A 9,753-nucleotide genomic window follows, 5' to 3' on the forward strand; every position below is an offset into this window, starting at 1 on the left:
CATAGTCCACTCCCTCGACTTGGGTATAACCCTTTGCCACGAGTCTAGCCCTAAAGGTCTGCACCTTTCCATTTACACCTCTTTTCCTCTTGTAGATCCACTTACAACCTATAGGTTTTACCCCATGAAGCTAATCCATGAGTTCCCAGACAAAATTGAAGTACATAGACTTCATTTCCTGATTCATGGTTTTAATCCACTCATTTTTGTCAACATCCTCAATTGCTTACTTATAAGTCCTTGGATCCTCAACTTCTCATCAGACTGGTGTTTTGGACTTCAGTCAAACCCATGTAGCGTTTCGGTGGCTTTGCAACCATCCCACTACGTTGAGGCAGTCTCAACTCTAGAGATGGTTGACTAGATGAACTGACATCAACGACTCTTGTTGATCTATCAGTCTGTTCAACAACTCTTATTGAACTCTCAGTAGTTTCATTAGAAATCTCATTTAAAACAAGCTTACTTCGTGGCTTATGATCCCGTATGTGGTCTTCTTTCAAGAAGATAACATTTGTCGACATAAACACCTTGTTCTCACTTGGATCAAAAAGTATCCACCCCTCGTTTCTTTGGGATAGCCTACAAATAGGCAAACTTTCGAATGCGGTTCCAACTTTTTAGGGTTAGCCACAAGCAAGTGGGATGGACATCCCAAAATCCTGAAGTGGTGTAAACTACCTTTATGGCCTTTCCATAACTCAAAAGGCTTTTCAGAAATACTTTTCGAGGGAATATTGTTTTAAATGTAACATGCAGTCTCCACTGAAAAATCCCCAAAATGATCAGTTTGGAAGATGAGCATAACTCATCATAGACAGAACCATGTCCAATAGAGTTCTGTTTCTCCTTTTTGATACACCATTCTACTGAGGTGTACCTGGGGCCGAGAGTTGGGACGTAATTCCATGTTCTATCATATAGTTCTGGAATTCTAAGTTTCCACCACGATCAGATTGTAGTGTTTTTATCTTCTTACCTAACAAGTTTTCAACTTCAACCTTATACTCCTTGAAATTTTCAAGAGAATTAGACTTATGTTGCATTAGGTATAGATACCCATATCTTGAATAATTATCTATGAAAGAGATGAAATATTCATACCCACCTCACGCTCTTACACTCATCGGACCACAGAGGTCTGAATGTATAAGCTCCAAGGTTTCCTTGGCACTATAACCTTTTCCAGTAAAATGTCGTTTGGTCATTTTGCCTTCAAGGTATGATTCACATACCGACAAAGAGTTTTCTTCTAAACCATTTAGAAGTCTACATTTCACCAACGTCTCAATCCTATTAAGATTCATGTGACCTAACCTTAGATGCCAAAGATGAGTGTTTTCCTTAGGAGAAAACCTTGGTCCTTTTGCAGTTGTTGCCGTTTTGAACATTTCAGTATTTAGCAAGGCTTTTATGACTAACGGTCTTAGTACATACAAGTTATTTTCCATTGAACCAAAACCAATCTCCATACCATTCTTAAAAATAAACACTTTATTCTTAGAAAAGGTGATGGAATAATCTTGTTCAATCAGACAAGAAACTGAGATTAAGTTCCTCTTGATATGAGGAGCTACATAAACACGTTTCTTGTCCAAAAATAACTTTAACCTGCCTACAACAATAGCTGAAATAACCTCATCAGTACCGATTCGAAGAGTCAAATCTCCAACTTCCAACGTTTTCCAGGAACTAAATCCTTGATAGGAAGAACTTATGTGGTTAGTAGCACATGAATCAAGTATCTAGGCAGAATCATCATTCTCTACCAAACACGTCTCCAAGACAAATAAATCACATTTATTTTCTTTAGACTTCTTCCTTTTCTGGAGAGTAGTGGGATCTCTATCAAAACCTATATAAGCTCCAAGTTCCATTTCAGAGAGCAATTCTCATCCATGAACTTCTTCAGAGTCAGCAACAATTGCTTTCTCTTTTAGTCCCTTAACATTCAAGAAGGACTAGAGGTTATCTTAGGAACTGACACCAATGGTTTCATTATCATCCATCCCATTTTTCTCAAAAAGTGAGAACTTACGTTCATACAATTCTTGCAATGGCAGACCATGTTCTTAACCCTTTTGGCCAATGCAACAGGTATGCTTGCCAAAATGTGAAGTCGGGCCATCGAATTAGCCTTCATCCACATCTCATTAGCATTACGAACATCTCGTGGTGCATTAGGGTTTGGGACTTGAGGACACTCCTCAACCATGACAAACTCGTGGTCTTTTACCACGAAATATGTTTTAAGAGACTTTTTCCAATGTATGTAATCGGTAAAATTAGAAAAGGCAACCAACGGAAAATCATGACAAACTCGAGGTCGTTTAGCACGAAATATGCTTTAAGAGTGTAACACCCCGCACATTTTTTTAGTAATAATGTAATTTTAGTAACTTTATTATTTGGAATTCCAGTAATTGTTATTAGTTGGAGGGCATTTTTGAAAATTTGGACTTCAAGTATAAGTGGCGTGAAATTATTCAATTTGAAATTCAAATTGAAAATTAATGACAGGAATTAATTTTCTTTTGAAACAGAAAGGAATTTAATAGTATAAAACAAAAAAGAATTAAATGTAATTATATTTACTTCATTTTTTGTTTTATTATTATTATTATTATTTTCTATAAAAAGTCAAACCCCACCCCCTTTTCTCCCTCACGCTCGTGAGCCCATCCGACGCCGCCCAGAGCCGCCGCGTCAGTTTCTTCTTCATGACTTCCGTCCACCACTGCTCAAGCATTGTTCGCTTTTGCCGTCTCTGGATCTATCGATTTGGGTAAAATTTCTGTCGTTTGAGTTTGTTTTCGGTTGATTCTTGAATACTCATTTACTTTTATCATCAATTGGTTGATACCCATTGTGTTTCAACTTTGGATTCAAGTTTATGAAGGTATTGAGGTCTTGTTCAGTGAAGTTGGAGTTTGTTTTAGCAAGTTTTGGTCAGTTTTATGCTTTGATTACCCTCTTGTGGATTAATTTTGGTTGTTGAGAAATTTTGGTAAAGTCATTTGGAAGTGATTTTTTGACGAAGCTATATATGGATAATTTATTTGAGACATTGGTAGTGAAATATGTATTTGATTCAAGCTTTAATCATGTAAGCCTAATTTCAAATTATGATTAGGGGGTTGATTCAAGAATTTCATTCAAGATGAAGAAGAGTTTAGTTTGCTAATTATTTGGGCTTAAAATTGGAGGTTTGGAAGGTGAATTTGAATTGGACCACACCTTAGGTAAGGTTATCTGGAAATATTTTGTAATATTTGGGTGTTTGGAATTTGGCCTTGACTATTAATTTTAAAGCTTGGTTTATGTTTAGGCTTGATTAAGGATTCAAGAATTTCACAAAGATTCAATTGCTTTTTGGTTCGTCCTAATATCAAGGTAAGTAATCTTACTACTGAAACTGCCCACGGGCCAGGCATTTGATGTTGCTAGCATGTTAAATGAAGGTTATGGCAGAATGACAACATGAAAGATTGATAGTATAACATGATTAAAAGTATATTCTGTTACGAGATCCGAATTATTTATTTATGCACATAGACATTTGAATGCTAGTATGAGATGGTATGTGCTTCCATGGTTGTATTTGATCTAATGATGTTGAGGTATACATGTACGTTGTAGAACCATGATGTTGAGGTATATGTGTATGTAGTAGAGCCATGATGTTGAGGTTTATATGTATGTCATAGATTCATACAGTGATGACTATGATGTTGAGACTATGCAAATGTCCTTACTGATTAGTTAGATGCCCATTAGATTTTGTGTTTCCTTCGGGATTCACCATTTTGTGTTTCCTTCGAGATTCACTAGTTTGTGTCTCTTTCGGGATTCACCAGAGGTAGTGAGCATACTTAACACAATAGGATAGGACTCAGTCTCCTTCTTGTTTCATGTGCATATGTGTCTTATGAGAACTAGAGCAGTTTATATGTTCAACCAGAGGTGGGTATCTAGAGGACATAGATGCCCAGCCTGACTCCAGTATGGGGTTACTTACTGAGTATTTTATACTCATTCTTTCTCATGTTGTTGTTTCAGGTAAGGGTAGAGATGCACTGGCGATGGACAAGCAGAATTCGTGATCGAGCCACTGGGACTAGTTTTTACGCTTCCACTCATGAGATTTAAAGTTCTTTTCATGTTTCTCTTAATTTTTAGTTTTGATGTTTAAAACTTACTTTTAAGAATCGTTTTTTAGATTTATTTATTATCCTTTATGATTTATGGGTATCCTACTATTGATTTAGTATTTGAATTTAATGAAAGTATTTTGAACTTATCTTTTTTAATTTGCATTTATTTCGCCATTTCCGAGTGTCGTTTTGAGTTCCATGTACGCATGTATTTAGTAACGGCCTAACTTAAGTCCTAGGGGGTCAGGTCGTTACAAAGAGACTCTTGGTCCTAGGTTCCTCTACCAAAAGGGTATAAACCTATTGCTTCTAAATGGACTTTTAAAACTGAAAGAAGGAGTATCTAGTGATCAAAAGCCTAGATTTAAAGCTAGATTGGTTGCAAAGGGGTTCACTCAAAGGGAAGGAATAGACTATGCTGATATTTTCTCTCCTGTTGTAAAACAGACTTCCATAAGATTTCTTCTATCCATAGTTGCTTAAAATAATCTAGAATTGTATCAACTAGATGTCAAAACTGCCTTTCTTCATGGACATCTAGAGAAGACAATCTATATGACGCAACCTAAAGGATTTGAAGTTAAAGGAAAAGAAATTCTCTTTTGCTTACTCAATAAGTCTATAAATGGGTTAAAACAATCATCTAGATGCTGGTATAAGAGATTCAATGACTATATTTCTAGCATTGGGTTCAAAAGAAGTTCATTTGACATATGTGCTTATGTAAACACAGGTTCTTACAAGGACAAAGTTTACCTACTCATATATGTCGATGACATGTTACTGGCAGGTAGGTCCAAAGAAGATCTAACCCATATTAAAAACCTCTTAAAAAGAGAGTTTGATATGAAGGACTTAGGATAAGCAAGCAAGGTCCTAGGAATAGAGATCCATAGGAACAAAGAGGAGTCTATTCTAAGCATCAGTCAGTCCAATTATTGTGAGAAGATCCTTAAAAGGTTCAATATGAATGATGCCAAACCTGTGAGTTTACCCATTTCCCAACACTTTAAGCTGTCCTCAGCTAACTCTCCTAAGGATCCTGACCAAGAACATAAAAAACAGATGGTTGTCATACCCTATAGTCAAGCCGTCTGAAGCCTAATGTATTTAATGATTTCTACTAGACTTGATCTCTCATATTCAGTTAGCTTAGTTAGTAGATATATGTCTAATCCTGGTAAGAGACATTGAGAGGCTACTAAAGGGATTCTAAGGTATCTAGTTTGGTCTAAAAACTCTAAGTTAGTCTATCAAAAGTCAGCTAGACAAAAACTAGAGCTTTATGGGTATGTTGATGCTGACTATACTGGTGATTTGGACAAAAAGAGGTCCTTAACAGGTTATCTTTTCCTTTTTGGTCCTAATCTAATCAGCTGGAAAGGCTCACTATAGACTATAGTAGCCTTATCTACAACTGAAGCTGAATATATGGCTCTAATTGAAGTAATCAAAGAGGCTTTGTGGCTCAAGGGATTGCTGAAAGGCTTTGGAATAGATCAAACAGTAGTGAAACTCTACTGTGATAACCAAAGTGCTATCTATTTGTCCCGAAATCCATAATTTCATACTAGAACAAAGCACATTGATATCAAATATTACTTCATTAGAGATAAAATTGAGATAGGGGAGATAGAAATTTTAAAAGTCCATACTTCTGACAATGCAGGTGATATGTTATCAAAACCTATTTCAAAGTTTAAATTGTTTAAATATTTAGAACAGGTTGGTTTTGAGCTTCTAGACACAGGGTAGTCAAACCGGTCAAAATCAAGAAGATCATGAAGATTGCAAGGCATTGGAGTCAAGGTGGAGAATTTGAAGAAGCTTTGACTCAAATAGCTCATGTTTCTGTTTGTTTATAACTAACATTTGTAATGGTCAACTGGTATACTCTTATAAATACCACTGATTTTAAATTTGAATTACCTAGAGTTATCATCATTTTTCTTAGTTTCTTGCAAACATCAAAATCTGTAAGCAATCTTCATTAAGTAAAAAGATTCAAATCTTCCCGTGGACGTAGGCAACCTTGCTGAACCACGTAAACACGATGTCTCTTCCTTCTTCCCTTATCTTTCTTGTTCAATCGAGTAATTCTTTACTGCAAATTGCACGCTAATCGTTTACATTTCAAATCGCATCGAGTAATTAGATTATTGAGTCAATCGTGCATCAATTCTTCGCTATCAAGTAGCTCCGAGTACATCGTTTTCACCTTCGAGTTGCATTGAGTATTGTTCAAGAACCGTTGAGTACGATCGAGTATTAACTCTGTTGTTATCGAGTTGTATCGAGGATTTAACAGAGACTAGTCAGACGAAGAAGGGAATTCTGATCAAAGATCGAGTAGCAAGGAGTCAAGCGTCGAGGATTTGGCAAAATTGTTCTGAGCCATTTCTTCATCTCTCCAACGTTGATCTTGAGTATTTGAGACTTGTGAAAGGTCATCGGCCCAACAAACACACATCATTCTTTCCTCAATTAGATTAGGCTCGCCAATTGTGAATAGTAAACTTTATTAATTGTTCTGTAGGAACTAGAAGTAGCTCAAGTTGCAAATATACTTCACTTATTCATTTCAACCAATAATTAAAGGCTATTCCTTATTTTTGTTATTTGTTTAAAAAATTACATTTATTCTCTCAAAAATTACCATATTACTATTTCATTAATGTTTCAAAACTATCTTAGAGTAGAGTTTTATTAAAATTTGTTCAAATGTTGGATGGAAATTGAGACTTTGAATGGCTAGAACAGCTATATTTGAAATTAATGATGTGGTAGTTGCATTAAGTTACTCCATATATACTTACTGGTAGAGTGCTAAAAGTGTGGAACAAGTACATTTTTTAACGATAAATAACAGTTGGTGATGAATAATGTGGGTTTCTCAAGAGAGGCAAAATAAAATAGTACGATAGGGGCGGTTGGAAACTCCATTGACAAAGCGAAAGCGACAAGTGAGAAGAGAAGATGGCCCCTCCAAATGGATGTCCAAGACACTAGTTGATGAAGCAGAAGCCTTTTGCATTTGCATTCACTCTGAATTTCAATACAGAAAAAGGAAGCTTCCAGGGACCATTTATAGTTTTGTTTGCCTTTGATTGAGAGACCCAACGAAAATGAAGTGACTATGCAAACCCAATCTTCCATTCATATTAAAACCCCTTGGCCCTTCCATTTTTTGCTAAATTCTGGAATTATACTAAGCTTTGTTTGTTCAATGTGCATTGTAAAGTCGGGTTTTGTGGGTGGACCCATTTAGAAGTGGTCCAGTTGTGCCCATTGGACCACATATACAGCCAGCCAGCCAGCCCATAGACAGGGGCTTGGGCCCATGATGGCTATCTTTAACTTCCCTTGGGTTGCTTCAAGGATTCATGTGTAGCAGCAATGAAAGGTTACTTTCTAATTTATATGACAAAAAAGTACAGCTCCCATTTCTTTTCCGTGTATTTCTGTTATTTTGGATCCTGGTTTCCATGCACTGTCAGTTATCACCTACCATTTTTTGTAAGTAAGGGAGAAACTATTGGAAGAAACCGCCATAATATGACTTGACAATTTTGTGTCATTGTATTTAGAGGTTTACATCCAAATCTGATTAAGAGGCAATTATATTGGATATATTTTTCTAAATAAAGGGACATGTAACTATTTTCGACTTTCAATAATTAAATCACTTATCCCAATACAAAATATATATACTGTGAAGACAACTCATTGAAGTCACTGACACATGGGTGTTCATTGCTCTCACGAGTGGCATACTTGAAGGCGAAGAAGTTTATTCCCCTTCAAGCATTAACAGAACTCATTGGGTAAAAACTATTCACCGTGGAAAAGTATGGTTTTGGCTATTCTTATAGGCCAAAAATGGATGATTTTGTTCATGACACGAAGTCTCAACCTTGAATTTCTTATACCTACTGATGGAGGAAGTAGTTCCACATCTACAATCAATTGCAATCTTATGTATAAAGAGTGGAACACTGTTGATCAAGCTTTATTGGGATAGTTATTTAGGTCTATGACACCTTCCATTGTCTGTGATGTGATCAATTTGAAGATTTCAAGAAATATTTGGTGCCTTAGAAATTTTTATGTTCATCAACCAAGGCTAGGATTGATCAATTAAGGAATGTTATTCAAAACACCAAGAAGGGAACAACTAAGACAACTTGACTATTTAAGCTATATGAAATAAATGTATGAAAATCTAAATTAGTTAGCAGGTTAAAATAGAAAAGGGTAAACCACAATGATGTTGTATGCTAGGAAAGATGTCGCAAATAAAAATAGTAACAACTGGGAGAGACAAGAGAAAGATAGAAAATACATAAATTTGTTAACCTAGTTCATTGTAATCACACTTACGTCTGGGAGGCTCTGTGCCTAGGTGAAAAGAAGTTCACTAGTATGTGATTGAGTTCTACAGCATGCACATCAACTAAAATTGCATAAAGTTAGCTTACACATAACTGAATTATTATTGAACTAGTTAGGCTCCCCCTAATGTCAATATGCTTTTCTATGAGTTTGTAGAATTAGACTCCCCCTAAAACTGCTGCCGCAATGATGATCTCACCTTCTCTTCACCTTCAGATGAATAACCACTTACCTGATATCTTTAACAATTCTATCAACGACTGCTTTTCTAGAAACTGTTTTTGAGATAGTCTGGTTAATTTCACGAAGATAATTCACATACAATCCCAGTTCCTTCACCAAACATTTTGAACAAAAATATTCTAAATCAAGAGGATTTAGACTACTGACCTAAACACTCCAAAAAGCCAAATAAATATCTCTCATTCAAAAGGTCGATAGTCCATAACCAGTTGCAACAAAGAAGGAAAAATATTCTAGCAGATCACCACCGATTAGGACAAAATCTTACTAAAGATAAAGACAAAGAATCTAACATAAAAGAAAACATTATCTGCCAACCACAATAATAACAAACTCCCCCTTTGGCATAAGATTTTCTTTTATGGCAAACAACCAACAAACTGAGTAGAAATGAGATGAAACTAAACACTTCATTATGAGAACACACATTACAATCCCGACAATAACAGAAACAACACAGTACAACCAAGACAAAAAAAAAAAAAGAAAAAGCAACATAAGCAAATCCACAACCACAAAATCAGCTCAAAACATCAAAACAAACCAACACCAACAAACTAACCACAAAACCACATAATTATCTTCCCCTTTTGCCAAGAAGAAAATCAATTAGCTAAATGAGGATCCACACCAGATCAAGGAAGCGACAAAATGAGGAGATGAACCAAGGCATCAATTTCAGCACAACGATTAGTCATATCATGAACAACTATGGTTAGAGAACGAGACTCAGGAGAAAAAATCCATAGAATGCGAGTACCCAACTTAGTGGGAAGTAGCAAACCACCTTCAGGTGCCTAGAGATCCTCTAAGAGAGGAATGTCAGAGGCCTTGGAGGCCGAATGTTGTGCACAATGTCGGAACATGAGTGCCCTAAAAGATTTTGTAGTCGAGATCCATGAGCTAAGAAGTCGGTCTAGGCGCATCATTGAGGCCAAGAATTGTTAGGCATCGAGACAAAAGA

At 36.1% G+C, this 9,753-nt stretch overlaps 1 long non-coding RNA gene across 1 annotated transcript; it reads left to right on the forward strand.

The window, feature by feature from the left end:
• Nucleotides 1-3,129: 3,129 nt before the first annotated feature.
• Nucleotides 3,130-4,245, forward strand: LOC150037286 (uncharacterized). The gene is made up of 3 exons (XR_016528760.1): nt 3,130-3,242; nt 3,329-3,393; nt 4,060-4,245. It is a non-coding gene; the product is annotated as an uncharacterized LOC150037286 (long non-coding RNA).
• The last annotated feature ends 5,508 nt before the right edge of the window (nt 4,246-9,753 follow it).

Source organism: Benincasa hispida, chromosome 3 (genome assembly GCF_027475165.1).
Source record: "Benincasa hispida cultivar pf3 chromosome 3, pf3_genome.v1.1, whole genome shotgun sequence".
In the NCBI taxonomy this organism is placed as follows: Eukaryota; Viridiplantae; Streptophyta; class Magnoliopsida; order Cucurbitales; family Cucurbitaceae; genus Benincasa; species Benincasa hispida.